Source organism: Peromyscus californicus, unplaced genomic scaffold (genome assembly GCF_007827085.1).
Source record: "Peromyscus californicus insignis strain IS unplaced genomic scaffold, ASM782708v3 Scaffold_7__1_contigs__length_154581171, whole genome shotgun sequence".
In the NCBI taxonomy this organism is placed as follows: Eukaryota; Metazoa; Chordata; class Mammalia; order Rodentia; family Cricetidae; genus Peromyscus; species Peromyscus californicus.
The window spans coordinates 85643047-85658892 of NW_026294595.1; the positions used below are offsets into that span (position 1 = coordinate 85643047).

General features: G+C 36.1%; 1 protein-coding gene across 3 annotated transcripts in view; it reads right to left on the reverse strand.

Moving 5' to 3' along the window:
- The window catches only part of Ano3 (anoctamin 3), a 245044-nt gene that overhangs the window by 205643 nt on the left and 23555 nt on the right, over positions 1-15846 (reverse strand). The window contains exon 1 of one of the 3 annotated variants that reach the window (XM_052726590.1): positions 13452-13548. The exons of the other annotated variants lie outside the window; for them this stretch is intronic. The gene's annotated coding sequence lies outside the window, so the exon portion shown is untranslated. Of the gene's footprint in view, positions 1-13451; positions 13549-15846 lie in introns of those variants that run through there. 3 annotated transcript variants of the gene reach the window in all.

Here is a 15846-nt window from a genome sequence, read left to right on the forward strand (position 1 = left end):
GCAATAAGCCAGTAGATTTGAGGAAGATAATTGACACCATGAAGGGGAAATGCAAAGGGGAAGTCAGTCTTATTGTCCAGTGTAGTAGGGGCAAAATAAATATATAAGACTAAACTAATTAAAATAATGTTGTTAGTGGAAAGACAGCATGCATGTATGCATACACACACACACACACACACACACACACACACACACACACACTATTCAAACAATGTCAAAATCAAAGGTCTATATTTAAGGGCAAAGGGGGAACTAATGATGTTGAGAGATGAATGATAGAATGCCTCTTAATCTATTTATATCTCCTTCATTTAAATCTCACAGAAACTCTGAAAACTAAATGATTTTCTCCCATTTACAAAGGAGGACTCAACAATCCCTGAGGAAATAACTTGCCCAAATGACAACATTTGGTGAATGGTGTAACAGAGTCCCATCAGCATCTGATGCAAGGCTGCCAGCCATTCCTTGCCATATGGGCCTCTAGGGGAGCTAGAAGAAGGTTCAGGTACAAGCAGCTGAGGCACAGGGAAAATAGCAAGGAGTCAGAATGGAGCTTAAAAGCAGGTCATCAATGTCCTGAAAGTCATGCGGAGGAGTGTGTATTTAATGGACTGCCGATTTAAATGGAAGCAATTGAAGCCTCTCAAACACAGAAGTATTGTTTTCAGAAAAGCTGTTAAGGCAAAAGGCTCTACAAATGCTAGCTCCATCCATCCTCCAGTGGTCCACTTTTAGAAACCACATGCCCCAGAGAGGTGACTCATGCAGATTAAGACTTCACTGCTCCAGCATGCATTGGGGGAACTCCAAAGACGGATGGATAAAGAAAGAAAAAAATAGACTACCAAGCAGATGGGGGTGGGGGAAGGCTAGAATTAATTTTATCTCCACAGATTTTGAGGACCTTGAGTCTTGTCAGGAATCTGTAGTGGACAGGGGTGAAATTCTGGAGAAGAGAATGTATGTGCAACATAGATTCCCCTTTCTGTGACTTTACACTGGCTGTTCCCTTTTATTACCTGGTTTCTCCATAAATTCTACTCCTTTAGAATGGAAAAGTTAGCACATTCATGAACTGGGTTTGCCTGTTTAGTTCCATTCTATTTATAAATGGCACGATGGTTCTTCATGGTCCTCTGATTTTTCCCTTTCCTGGGCTGCTGTATGCACCAATACCAGAGACACAAGTTCCAGAGCCATTTACACAAATAGCATCCCTGACTTTTTTTTGCAGGGGGCATCCTGCTTGATTTTGTGAGGAAACCCTGCATCTGCTTACCTTTCATTCATCTTTGTATTTTCCAAAATTCAAGTCACACTTACTTTCATTCACCCTCTTAATCATAATCTCATGTATGATTATACTATGAAACCTTATGTGATGACTAATTTTAATACCTTATATGTAAACAAGCAATATAATAAAGTTAAATAATCACCCATATTATCATAAATCACCAAATAATATTTGTCAAAATAGAAAATTTTAGTACAATTGCTCAGGGTTTTGCTTTTTAACTAATAAAACACTGCCTGCTCATATGAAATGTAATTTTCACTATTCTCAGGCAGTTTTTCTATATTCCCTCCCAAAGATAAAACTACAGTCCTAGAAATCTCTTGCAAATTCATAGAACACAATGCCATGATTATATACTAGCTGAGGTGCCATTTCATTTCCTGCAAACACCAATTGCCTTAAAAATCACTTGTGCTGTATATGGCTTTACAAGTTAAGAATACAGATATCATGGGCAGAGAGCATGATTCTGAGTTCATTCCTCTTAATGGGCTCTAAGCCAAAGCTGTCACTTGGCATTACCTAGTTATTTTTAGAGTACTTTTCTCTTAAATATTTAGTGAGCTTTACAGATTTTGGCCACATATTTGTTATGCAACACAGTACTATTGTTTATACAGAGCTGTTATTTTCTTGATTGTTTTCTTACTCATCCTTCTAACAATTGAAAGGTTGAAGATAATGCGATTTCCTCACCATTTAAAGTTGAATATAGGAACTGATAATGTCAGAGATAAGTTAAAAGTATCACAATCCACAAGAGACTGGGTCAAAAAAAATATCACCCAGATGTTTTCATCTTTCTTAAAGTTATACAAAATATAGTATTATTCTTTGAAAGATATTCCCTTTTTGAAAATGAGTGCATATTAACTGTACACAGAAAGGAGCTTCATGATGATGTTTCCATACATGTACACATGCATGTGATTTGATCATGTTCACAATCTGCATTGTTTCTATTCTGTCCCTTATTTTTGTACCAGAAAATTTTGTTTGTATTTTCATGAACTGAATTCCTCAGAGTAATCTTAAGATCCTTTTCAATTTTAGCATTTTTAATTATCTTATATGATACAAGATAATACTTTATTGGACAACAAACTGTCAGGCTTAAAGAAAGAAAGCCACTATAATACTAAATGAAAACTTAGGAGGCACATACAGTGTAACTAGATCTTGTACATCACAACTCATATATATATATATATATATATATATATATATATATATATATATGTGTGTGTGTGTGTGTGTGTGTGTGTGTGTATGAATATAATTTTCCACATGTGTACACATTACTATTTTTGAAATTGTACATTGTTACGCTGGAAGAATCTGATACATAGGATTAATAATTAATTTTTTTCTAAGTCCACAGATATTTAGGATCCAAAACTGTCTGAGTATTAACCCATATTTGTCTGTCTTGTTTCTTTAGCAACTTTCTCTAATGAATATATTGGTTTTAAAAAATGTTAATTGATCATGAGGCAACATTATACAAATGTACTTAGTTATAAATGGTAAAATAATCACATATATCTATAGTGAACTTAAGAGAAGGAGAAACTCCAGTTTCTGTGCCAGGTCCTTGTACCTTTGTGATAAACGAAGAGAACACTCTCGATCATCTTAATCTGATCAGAGTGAGGGTCAGATTAAACAATGCAGTTTAAATTGTAGCCAAGTGCATGCTACCCAGCAAGAACACGATAGCTAGTTCATCTATTAGGTTACTATACTATGGAAATAAATTCAATCTATACAGTTTGAAGACTAAAGAGTGTGGTGTTGCAGGACTCCTCATAAGCATATACTAACACGTCATTGAAGGTAATGTGTCAGGGTGTGAAAAAACTCACAGAAATGGGGCTTAGTTACTATCATTCATCCTTGTGTTTGGAACATACTGTCTGAAAGGACTAAGAAAGAGCACTTTCCAATGGCTACAATAAAATATGACAACTGCGGGGAGAGACATTTCAAAGGACCAAGAGAATGAGAAAATGAAGGAATAATGCTCAGCAGTTTGGAAGAACGATTCTATCATGAGCTTGGGCTGCCACTGTGGGACTGTAGATCCTTGAATAGACCTTTAACTAGTAGTCTTCTGACCTTGATGTTAAGGACAAAAAGATTTCTCCATAAAAAGTTTGTTATAAAGATCACGAGTTCCATAGAATAAACTATCAAGTTTTATATTACAAAAATGATCATGTAAGAGCTTGGCCAAGTACTTCAAAGTTATTGATGGCTAAATTATTAAAAACAGAAAGAACACATTTTCCTTCAAATTAATACTTGAACTAGCTGCCTCTGAAATTATTTAATAATAAATCATCACATTTTCTCCCATACACAACCCATACTAATACCAGAATCTCAGAATCTATGGTAGAACTAAAAGATAATAATGAAGGACTACAGATGTAAAACACAACAACAAAAAGAACAATCAAGTCTTCTGATAAAGGACCACAACTTTCTGCCTCAGAATATGGAGAAAGACAGTGGGAGTGAGAGAATTATGATAAGATCAAAAATAAACAAGATGGCTCAAGTAGGCATCGATTACTGTGTGCACAATGATGAAGAAATTATTTTCATTAAAAATTTATAGGGAGGATAGTGTAATGCTTCCTGCCTGATGTAAAACTGACAAGAGGTATACAGCATAAGACCGGAAGGGCCTGCTTTCTTTAGCTTTTTATGCATTCAACGCCTCTTCTTTGTAAAATTAGACATTATAACCACTAGATTTAATCACTGTGTTTATCTAAACTTTCAGGCTTAGATAAGTCCCAAATTCCACAAAGGTTTATCCCTGTCAGGTATTTTCTTCCAGGAACCTCTGAAAACTGAGACCTCTGTAGAGATAATATTGCATGACCATTTGCTTATTTATTGACACTAATTTTTACTTTCTACATAAAATTGTGAAAATCTATAGAAATCAGTTTTAAAGTTTTAACTTTTTTTAATTAATGGGACATTACATAGTACTGTTTTTCAGAAGATAAAGTTTGATTGGTTTTGCCATTTGATCTATTTACAAACGATAGCAATTCAATTGTATCAAGGGTTTATGGATATCAATTTTTCTCAATGCATTCAAGAAAATAAAATATTAAAAAATTTTATTTTCAGTTAGAAAGATAACATTTTTAAAGAAGAGAGTGTGATAGCACACACAAGATCTGTGCTTGAGTCAGGCCAGTCCCAGCATGGAGATAGGAGACGGTCAAGAAATCCAACCCCTGACTTTTCAGTATTCCAGAATTTAAATCAGCTTTCTCAATCCAGTTGGTGAAAACATTCCCTTATTTGTAAATGCCTTTTGAATAACCATTAAAATGCATTTACAGATCAATTGGTTGCTGACAGAAGATTAACTTTGAAAGTGAGTTCCCTTTAATAGTCCAGGCCAGATTCCTCTAAATGTCAAAATAATCTCTTTACTTTCACCAAGCATCAAAAGCATAATAGTATGTTTAACTATTTATTCATGCAAAGTTTTGAAAATACCTTTATAAGAACGAGAACAACTCTGAAATTATATCTTTGCCTTGTAAAGAGGAAAAATACTATATGAATTCTGTCTTGTTCTCATTTATTTTCAACATCCAATATCTCCTGATCATTCCAAGCACTAATACCAGCCATTACTATAATTGTATAACGCAATTTTAATCACTATGCCTTTGTTAGAAATTTAGATAAATTGATTCTAGACACAGCAACCTTCAAACATCTGCTTCTACTAAGGAGTATAGCAATGAGCCCTTTACTGCATTACATTAGAACTGTTTACATTTTCTTCTATATATGTGTGTGTGTGTGTGTGTGTGTGTGTGTGTGTGTGTGTGTGTGTGTGTGTTAGACAGGGATATCCCTACAATATACAGGCAAGTCCCCAAATCCTGGGATAAAATAATGTTTTTGTCTCAGTTTCCCAAGACCTGAGTCAAGGATTACATACTTGTGCCCACTTAAAACTAAATTCTTATTAATTACTATGAACTACTGCTCCTGTCAGTCTGCCAAATCAAATGAGGTGATATTTTGATACTCTGGTATTCTGTGCAATAAGGCTTTTCAATAAAAGACAATTTCTCAAATATTGTAGTGGGGGTACTGATGATGTTATAAGAAAGAGGAATTGTTACAGCAGGATTATTCAGCTGTGACAAATAAGGGAAAGATGGTGAGATGAGGAAGGAGCAGAGGAATGAAAAGGTACTCATCCAAATGAAACAGAAGAAATCAATATCAGAGAGTAAACGAAAGGTGGTTTCTCTTCATACTCAGTTTAATATCCAACACAAATCTCAAGCATGGGTCTTTGAAGTTTCACTAAAATCAAACAGAATGACACTACTGGAAATATTCTAGGCTTAGAACTGAAATTGTCTGCCAGCTACAAAATTACTTCCTATGGGCTCCAAAAATTTGAAAAGACTTTGTAAAAGTAAGACTACCTGTCTTACTTTCTTTTCACTTTGTGATGAATATACCTTCACAAAAGCAACTCAGAGAGAAAGGCTTTGCTTTTCTCATAGTTGAAAGTACAGCCGCTCATGGTAGTGGAGTCAAGGCAGCAGGGAACTGAAGCAACTAGTTCCATTGGGTCAGGAGCAGAGAGCAATGAACGCATATCTACTGCTTGCTTCCTCCATTTATACAGTCCATGATCCACAGCCCACAGAATAGTTCTGTTCACAATCCTTTTCTCGGGTCAGTACCCATGGAGAGAATCCCTAACAGGCATGCCCAGAGACGTGCCTCTCAGATGACTCAATTTCTATCAAGCTGACAATTACCTCTAACTACCAAACTATCATAATGCCAAAACAGTGAATAGTTTCTTGATGTCTTTTGTATTTTGTCTCCTTTTTAAACTCTTGTGTCTATTCTCAGGTAATACATTCTAAGCCAATTCACTCCACCCACACTGAAATTTTAATACGTCTTGGCAGGGATTTCAGAGACAGGGACCAGAGGTTCACAATGCCTTTTAATTATGATATTTGAAAAGTACATAATTTATTTTAAACCTCTTTGAAATTCTAGAATTTTAGAGAGTATACACAAAATTAGAATTTCAATATTCCTTGGTCTTTAATTCAAGAATAAAACAATAGCTTTTAAAAGCTGTAAAAAGAAAAGATAAAGCACAATAAAATGTAATTGAGATATTCAACTTTCAGGCAAAATTAGCAAACATGTACATTTCATACATATTCATAATTAGAATGTAAGACTTTTCTTAGGAATCAGGAAATTCTTTATAAATGTTAATCAAGTTTTATGAAGTATGAAATACTATCTATAGTAACCCATTTGCTAAGTGTTTGTAAATAAGAAGCATATATTGACGGCAGTTAGAGAAATATATAACACACAACATGGTAATTATGTGTCAGAGATTGAGAATTATTTATTGCTCATTCCTTTCCCTCCCCCCTTTCTCCCTCTCCCTCTCCCTCTCCCTCTCCCTCTCCCTCTCCCTCTCCCTCTCCCTCTCTCTCCCTCTCTCTCCCTCTCTCCCTCTCTCTCTCTCTCTCTCTCTCTCTCTCTCTCTCTCTCTCTCTCTCTCTCTCCTTTCTGTACTTTCTCCCCATCTTCTTCTCTCTCTCACTCTGTACCTTCTGTCTAAGACCTGTAAGCTATAACATTGACTCACAACAACTTGGGTGCGTAAAGAAAATTTGAACAATTTCAACAACAGTCACAGTTTACTTCTATATGAAGAGCTACAGGTAACTGACAGCTGTGGAGGGACTGAGAATTAGCCTTCCCCAAGGATGAGCCTCATGATGGGTTATCCGGTCTTTGGCCAGCTCAGTCTCAGCTGATTGCTTATTCAACAATAATTGTTCAGCCCTGAAAATATACATTCAGGCAATACTGTACAGGTTGTACTTCTATATTTATTTGTTTGTATGTATATGTAATAGCAATGGTTAAATAAGAGGAGATGAATTTGGGAGGGAGTGTGGAGTGTATATGGGAGGAGCAAGAAAGAGAAGAGGAAGCAGGAATGAAATAATTATATTTTAATTAAATAATTTCATTAAATAAATTGTTGCAGGCTTGATTTTCTTTCTTTTATTTTTGCTTTAATTGACATATAACACTGAATGCTTTTCATCATACATAACAGGGATGTTTTGTATATATATTCATGAGGAATGGTTGCATCTAACTAGGTAAAAATGTGTCATTTCAAATAATTATTTTATGTAATTTGTTTAGTAATATCCATATGTGTATGGTTTTGTTTTTAAATTTTCCATGAGTTATTAAAATCCAGAAATGAATTTTAAAAAATAGGACTCTAGTAACATTCTAAAAGAAAATCCTGCAACAAGAAAAGAGAACTTAACTTCTAACCATAGTTACTTTGACCCACCCCATTTAAAAAAGTTGGAATGCCTCATAGTGTTAATTTAGGGATCAAATGATAGTGGTTTCAGGCACACTAACCCAAGACAGATAGGCAGCTGCACTCTTGTACTTACAGCTACTATGGCTGCAATACAAAACTTACACAAGTTTAAGCCAGTCAATACTCCAAAAGGGAGGGGGAAGAGGCTCACCAGGACCTACCACTAGCTGAGGACCTATTGGTAGTTGTTAGCAAATTGGGTAGAGAGTCAATTTTCTTCATTGGTGTGGCCTGTAGTAGTTTGTCCATGCTCTGGTGGATGACACATAAGGGCAATATGTATTGGACTCAATGACAGGGAGGAAGCAAGGGGAAATTTGGAAGAGGATATGGGGGAGGAAATGACCCCAGAGGAGCCGGAGAGGGGATGTTGGAGGTGTATATGGATATGATTAAAATACATTATATTTGTTCATCATGTTACTAAGGGTAACCAAAAAAATTACAAGAAAACACAAATGTTCTTAGACTAAACCACATATATATATATATATATATATATATATATATATATATATATTCCTATATACTATATATGTATATTCCTATATACTATATATATTCCTAAATACAAAAATACAACCTGCTAAGTTTATATAATGTTACTTGTATGTTTTAATTTTCATTTAGTTCTTTTGATTTCTTCTTAATTTCCTCACTGACCATTCATCATTCAGTAGTGCACTGTTCTTACTCCATATGTATCTCTTTGCTGTTGATTTATAATTTTATTAATATCCACTTTATTTATTTATTATTTATTATGGTGTTGGTGCTAATCTGTGTCTTTACATTTACTTGTGTGTGTTTCATGAAGCTGGGTACACATATGTTCAGTGCATATATCTTCAGAATTGCAATGTCTTCTTTTGTCCACAATTTTTTTATTGATTCTTTGAGAATTTCATATCATGCACCCCAGTTCCACTTATTTCCCAGTCTTTTCCATGTCATCCCTCCAGCTTTGTAGCCTCCTATCCCCAAAATAAAATTAAAAATATCTCTCTGCTCCATCTTTCCTGCCTCTCCATCATGTAATCATTTGTAGTAGTGGCCTTGGGGACTGCAATGTGTCACACAGTACACTCTTTTGCGCAAAAAGCCTTTATTGAAAATATTCATTGCAATGAATTGTTGGTCTGGTTCAAGGCCTCTGGCTTCTGGTACACCAACAATTTTGGACCCTCGCAGAAACAACTTCTGGATATCCTGCTTTTGTTCAGAGTCATGGAGATCCTGTGGCTATGATTCCCCAGGACCAGTCCCTTCATGCACTCTAGCAGGTCACAGATGGTGTGGATGTTGTGGTGGGCCAACTCAAAACCCTGGATGTGGGCCTAGGTGGTAGCTGAGTTGGTCAGTCTGGGCCTATACCAGGACCACCCCCCCCAGGTGAGACTAAGTGCCAGCTCTCCCACTGGCACATGGCAAGGGTGGGGCTAGCTCTCCTGCTTGCACAGTGGGGCCACTTCTTCCATTGTGATAGCCTGCAAGAGGGGCAGTTCTCAGAAGGTCAGTTCTCTTGCAGGGTTGGGGGGAAACTGTTCCACTAAAGAGGTCAGCTAGGGCCAGGACCAGAGTTCTCTGGTGACCAGGCCGCTGGGCCTGGCTCTTCACCGGCCCCTGGTGGTAACACAATCCACGGACAAGAACATAGACTCCAGCTGTGGTAGGTTCATGGACCCAGACATGGCAGCTTGGCCCAGACATTTCCATGGACTTGGATGGCAGTGCAGGCCACTCAAAATAATATGGCTCCTGTGGCAGCATGGCCCTTGGACATCAACATGGCCTCAGATGGCTGCCCAGACCACAGGCATCTGTATGGTCTTCTGTGGAAACATGGGCCATGGACATCAACACAGGGCCACCGACATCAACACAGACCCTATCTGTGGTAGGGCCATGGACGCAGACATGGCACTTGGTGGCAGCACAGGCCCGGACATCACATGGCCCCAGGTTGCAGCATAGACCATCCACTCTAGCCTGTTCCCCATCAATATTGTGTCTTCAGTTCCCCTTCTCTCCATAGTGTACAAACCACTCTGCTTCTCCTTCTTTCTTGTTTCTCCACCACATACATGTTCATTATAGTGGCACCGCAGAGTATTGCCAAGTGAGCCTGTGGCTAGCTTCTGCCCATTTGTCAGGGGTGTGGGGCACAGGGCAAGAGTCTGTTACGTCTTGATGGATTGTTTCCTTCATCATACCAAGTGATCTTTGGCCCTTCTGACTAATTATGGTTTAAAGTCTATTTTATCAGACAATAAGGGAATTTTTTAAATTATTTGTTATCCTGTGCTTGACAGCTTTCATTTGATTACATTAAGTGATATATACATTTAATTAGAACTATGAATGCAATTTTGTTTTCTACTTCTAGTCCAAGTTGAAATCTGGTACTTAATTAAGGATCATTTTGGGTTTTTCTTTTTCTGTTTTGTTTTGTTTATCAATGTAGCTTTTCTATAAAATAACTTGAGATTGCTATAAAAAATATCAACTGACATGTTTTCAGTCAAAATTTTATATTCTAAATTCACTTAAGTGAAAATAGTCAACCCCTTCCCTGAATTTAATTATAAAAAGTATTTACCAGTCCTAGAGAGTCACAGCAGGAATCTTGAGAGAGTGAGCAAGTAAGATGGCTCAGCAAGTCAAAAGCTGGACTTCCAAGTTCAATGACCTGAATTCAATCTCTAGGATCTACATGGTGAAAGTAGACAGAATTCTGCTAGCTCTCTTCTGACTTCCACATCTGTGCCACGTACACACACACACACACACACACACACACACACACACACACACACACCCCACACATTTTCTGTAAATTTCTTCCTCACCTAGCACCTAGAAATGAAGAGAGTTATTGCTTGACATGACAGATACAATACTTTAAATGCTCTACTCTTAGACTGACATTTCTCTATGAGTATCTGTATGGCACTTTAAGGGCTGTTAGAAAATATTGGTGAAGATAAATTCTGTTGTTTAAAACAAGTTTGATCATAGCTCGTAAAATCAATTTTAATGTGCTAGTTTTTATTATTAATGTCCATTCCAGAAGTGATTTGGCAATGATAAATACCATTAAGAAACAAGTTCTTATTTTCATCACTGACATCTTTTGTCTTAGACTATATAATTGGGTTCTTTATATCATGCTTTGGAAAACGATGTTGTAGACAGTGTTGTGTGATAGGGGGCAGTATAACTGTGATTAACATTTTCCCACACAAGACTCAAACTCAATGAAAATATCTATCCATAGGTATCTGAGTACAGGCACCTGTTCATTCAGTGATGGAGACATCAAAGATGAAAGCCAACTTCTCTTTATTACAAGATGGTATAATGGCTCAAAAATGCTTATGCTTAGGGGCTGTAATTCCCCAACTGCTTCCTAATTAGTGCCAGTGATTTCACAACTGAAAAGGCCACTTTCACAGCTTGGGTAACATATACTTCTAACTATATAAGCAGTGCAAATTTGCATATCACTGGAGTCTTCTCAAGGTGACACATAATACAGTTCAGAAACATTTGGGCTTATAACTGTTATTGCTTGCTGAAGATGGAAATGGGATTTTTCACATTGGTGACTAACTTCACATTAGAGAAATGTTTAGGGACAACAGTCAGTTTCAGGAACGTGCTTCTTGTTTTTCCTGTTTTATATTGTCTTATTTAACTAACTTTAAAATTTGTCTCAGGATAGCAGTCCTATACTCATTCCAATCTGAGGTAGTACCGGAAATGGGAGAGTCATAAGAACAGAAGGGACTAGTGTAATGTATTAGAGATGTTCTTGCCAATTAAAGTCTCATCTCTGGAAAATCAAGCAAAGTGAATAGAGTTTCAAGATGGCCATCATTTAAAAAAATACTCGTTGCATTGAAAGTTATCATGCTATACATTTCTTCTTCAGATATTGTTCTTAGACCATCAATAGAACTCAGATTACTGTCTCAGAACTAAACTTGGAAAACAAAAGCTAATATGTTCTGTATTTGTAGCCTAAATTAAGTGAATGAACTATTTCACTTCTAATGACACTAGTGATCTATTTGTATAATATAAAAATACACATATTCGTGTAATTATTAGACTCCAATTTTTAGAACTTAGGAAGAATTTAAGATGGAATGTATGTTATTATAAACTGATTGTGATAACATAATCTTACCTCTAAAATGTGAGTTGACAAACAATATAATCAGAAGTTTTCTTACAGAAAAGGTATATACATTTGATGTTTATATTTAAAAGGAGCACACTCAGTGGCCATTCTATGAGAGATTCGGGAGTTCTATGTCACAGTTAAAAGTTGCTATGTGTGTGACTGGAGATACAGTTCAGAGGATAAGAGCACTGGCTGAGCTCCCAGAAGATCAGAGTTTGATTCCTGTCACTGACATGGTGGCACACAACTCTGTGTAACTCCAGTTACAGGGGAATGTAACACCCTTTAGTTGCCTCCATGGAACCAGGCATGCATGTGGTGCACAGACATACATGCAAGCGAAACATCCAAACAATAAAATTGAAAAAATTAACTGCCTTGACAGAATTGGCCCTGTCTAGTCTCCTGAAAGGGGAAGTGTGGTACCAGGACTTGATTTTTTTTTGGGGGGGGCAGGTATTCTAGATCAGACAAACAAGAATTATGGACTAGACATCAATGTGAGAACTAGGCTCTACTGACCATTAAATGACATCCAATGAAATCACTATTTCGTTAAACATTTATTATCTCCCATCATGGGTCAGGTATTGTGATGTACCCTAGTGAACAAGACAGCCATATTTGCTTTCTAGTAGATAACACAAAGACACAAAGTCAATAGTACATAAATAATTCAATATGTCATAAATAAAACAAAATATAACAATGAGATGGGATTTGGAATGCAATAACATGAATGCTATTTTAAAAGGATTTTATGGTAGGAAAAACCCTATTGAAGGTGTGTTTTTGAACTGCTATCTGAATATAAAAGGAGGTTATTATCTGGTTTTAGATAACTAATTGGTGTGTTCTTCCCTGGGTCAGACTAGTTTCTCTGACTCTCAGCATTCCTTAGTTGCCTGTAGTATTCTGTGTAGAGTTTTCCCACTTTAGCATATCTATTGTATTTGTCCTTGTTCAGCTCATGTATCAAATGGGCAGCCCTATATAAATAACATTATATAAATTCAGAGGGTTGCATTTATGTATTAAGGAATATATATATATATACACATATATACATATATTTATGTAACCAAAATTATGAAAAATTGAAGCTATGAAGTTGAAAGAGAGAAAGGAGGGTTGTATGGGAGAGTTTGAGGGTGGAAAGGGAAGATGTAAATGATTTAATTATAATATCAAAAAATAGACAAAATAATTCTTTTTTTAATTTTTTGAGATAGGGTTTCTCTGTGTAGCTTTGGAGTCTGTCCTGGATCTTGCTCTGTAGACCAGGCTGACCTTGAACTTACAGAGATCCTCCTGGCTCTGCCTCCTGAGTGCTGGGATTAAAGGTGTGTGTCACCACCACTTGGTGACAAAATAATTCTTAAAAAGGAAGGCAACTATTTATTCCCCATGACTTCTATTTTCACTCTTGGAATTCAACCGTTCGTTCACCTTACTTAATTGACATTGTCAGCTTGAGTTGACTTAGACCCAGCACAGAAACTCACCTCTGGATTTGTCTGTGAGAGTTCTTCCAGGAAGGTTTAACTGAAGAAGGAAGGCTAGCTCTGAATGTGAGTGGAAGCATCCCTGTTCAGAGGTACCAGCCTGAAGAAAACAACCGGAGAAATAGTGTCCATCTTTCTCTGCCTTCATACAGTGGGACAATGTGGCCAGCTGCATCAGGCTTCTGCTACCATGCTTCTCTTGCAAAACAAACCCTTTCTTCCCTGTCATCTTGTCAGGAATTTTTTCACAGTAATTAGAAAAGTAACTGATGTGTTATCAACCTACAATACATTTTCCTTAAGATTTATTTTTCTTCATTTGTGTGTGTCTGAGTCTATTTGAGTATGTGCATGTATATACTGGTGCCCTTGGAGTGCAGAAGAGGGCATCCAATCTCCTGGATCTGGAGTTACAGGTGGTTGTGACTATCTTATCATATGTGCTCGGAACAGAACACAGGCCCCTTGGAAGAGCAGCAAGTACTTCTACCCCTGAGCCCTCTTTCCAGCCCTATTAACATTTATAACAACAGTATACTTGTGCCACTTCCCACTGAACTATAGCAAATACAAACATTTTCTCACCTCCTCATGGAGAACATGATTCTTATAGTTTATTTTTTTTCAGTGCTGCTGTGTATCGTCTGTCTTTACATGATTCCAATAAGGCCATATATTAATTACTACTATTTAGTTAAATAATATTACTTCCCAACAACGTAATCGGACATTCCCTAACATGATCTGTTATCTGTCAATAGTTAAATAAAGTACAAATTCTGCTGTTGGCCCACAAGTCACTAAGACATAACATTTATACCTCAAAATCAATTACCAATCATATAATTTGTCAAAAGATATGTTTGAGATTGGCCACCGAACACTTCTCAGTTTACTTGGCCACACTCAGAAAGGGATATAATGTGTTACAGCTGAGATTTAAAGAGACCAACCAATATGGCCTTTTGCAAAGGTGGTTAATTAAAATAGACACTGGCGAAGAAAAACGTAATTTTTGGACACAGAGAAATGGCTTAGATGGAAGTTGGAATTGATAAAAAAAATTAGTATACACATGCTCGAAATTCTAAAACAATAAAAAATGAGACTAATAACAGAGATGAAATTGCAAATTAGGACAAATTGTGTTATTCTTGAAGTGAAACTAAAACATAAAACATATGTGACATTAGAAAAAAATGTAGTTGGCAATATTTCTTAATACTTCCTGGCATGTCTGTCCTTCAATCTATTGCAGATAGCATATCCTGTCAGGTTTATACTACGTAAATGGAATGGTTTTCTTCCAGATTATTTTCCAAAGAAAGACCTGTTCTTTAGGCAAATAACTGACACACATGTTTACATGAAAAGAAATGCCAGCAAGGAATATATGTGAACAATGTGTGTATGGTCTATCTTCACAAAATTATTAGTTTAATTTTTACTTACCCAGTTAAATGAACTGTTCAGAACAAAACTTTCTAGTTTTTTTTTAATTTTTAATTTAATTTTCAAATTAAAGTAAATAATATTTGAATAAAATAAAAAGAATCTGGATAATAAAAGTGGTATATTATGTTCTTTTCTCAAAATTTTGTTTATGATATCAATGTTACTTTTCTCAATATCCTTTAAAAATACCTTTAATTTCCATTTTAATTTATTTTTAGACTTTAGTATATTTATAATTGATGGATTTGCATTTCGGACATTTTAGGTAGTTGTTTCCACTTAGTTTAATTTTATGAGATTAGGCGAGAGTACTGAGTGAAGACTATAATTGGGAGGCTCTTGGGACTGAACAATTGTTTGACACTTGTTCATGCAACTATAACATTTATCATTTAACAATCAAATGCATACTCCTTAGCAGCTAAGAGGTTATCGGAATTCAACTTATATCAGAGTTATGCACTGTTAAAGTGACTTATTAGTGGGACATGGTGGTGAATATCTACAGTTATAATGTTTGACAAACTAAGGCAGAAAGATTGGGTGTTTGAAGCCATTATGGCAAATTCAAGGTCATATTGTGCTACACAGTGAGAATTTCTGCTCACAAAAATAAATAAATAAGCCTTTTTAGAGGTTGTAATTATTTCCTTTATTATCCTTGATGCAATACTGTTTTTACATCATAGATTCATAAATTTGTTAAAATCTACACTTTTCCCCTTGGAAAAAAATCTTTATTCATTTCTATCAACCATGAGAAAAGCTTTAAATATGACTCTGTATGTATCATTGTATGACATTGTTCTTAGTAAGTTTCTTTTCAGAAAGACTCAAAGACGGCATCTTCTTTCACCAAAAATATCTTCTGTGTCTGCCAGGGGGTGATAGTTCTGCTATTATGCCGTTGTTGAATGTGTTTATTGTCTCATACACACCC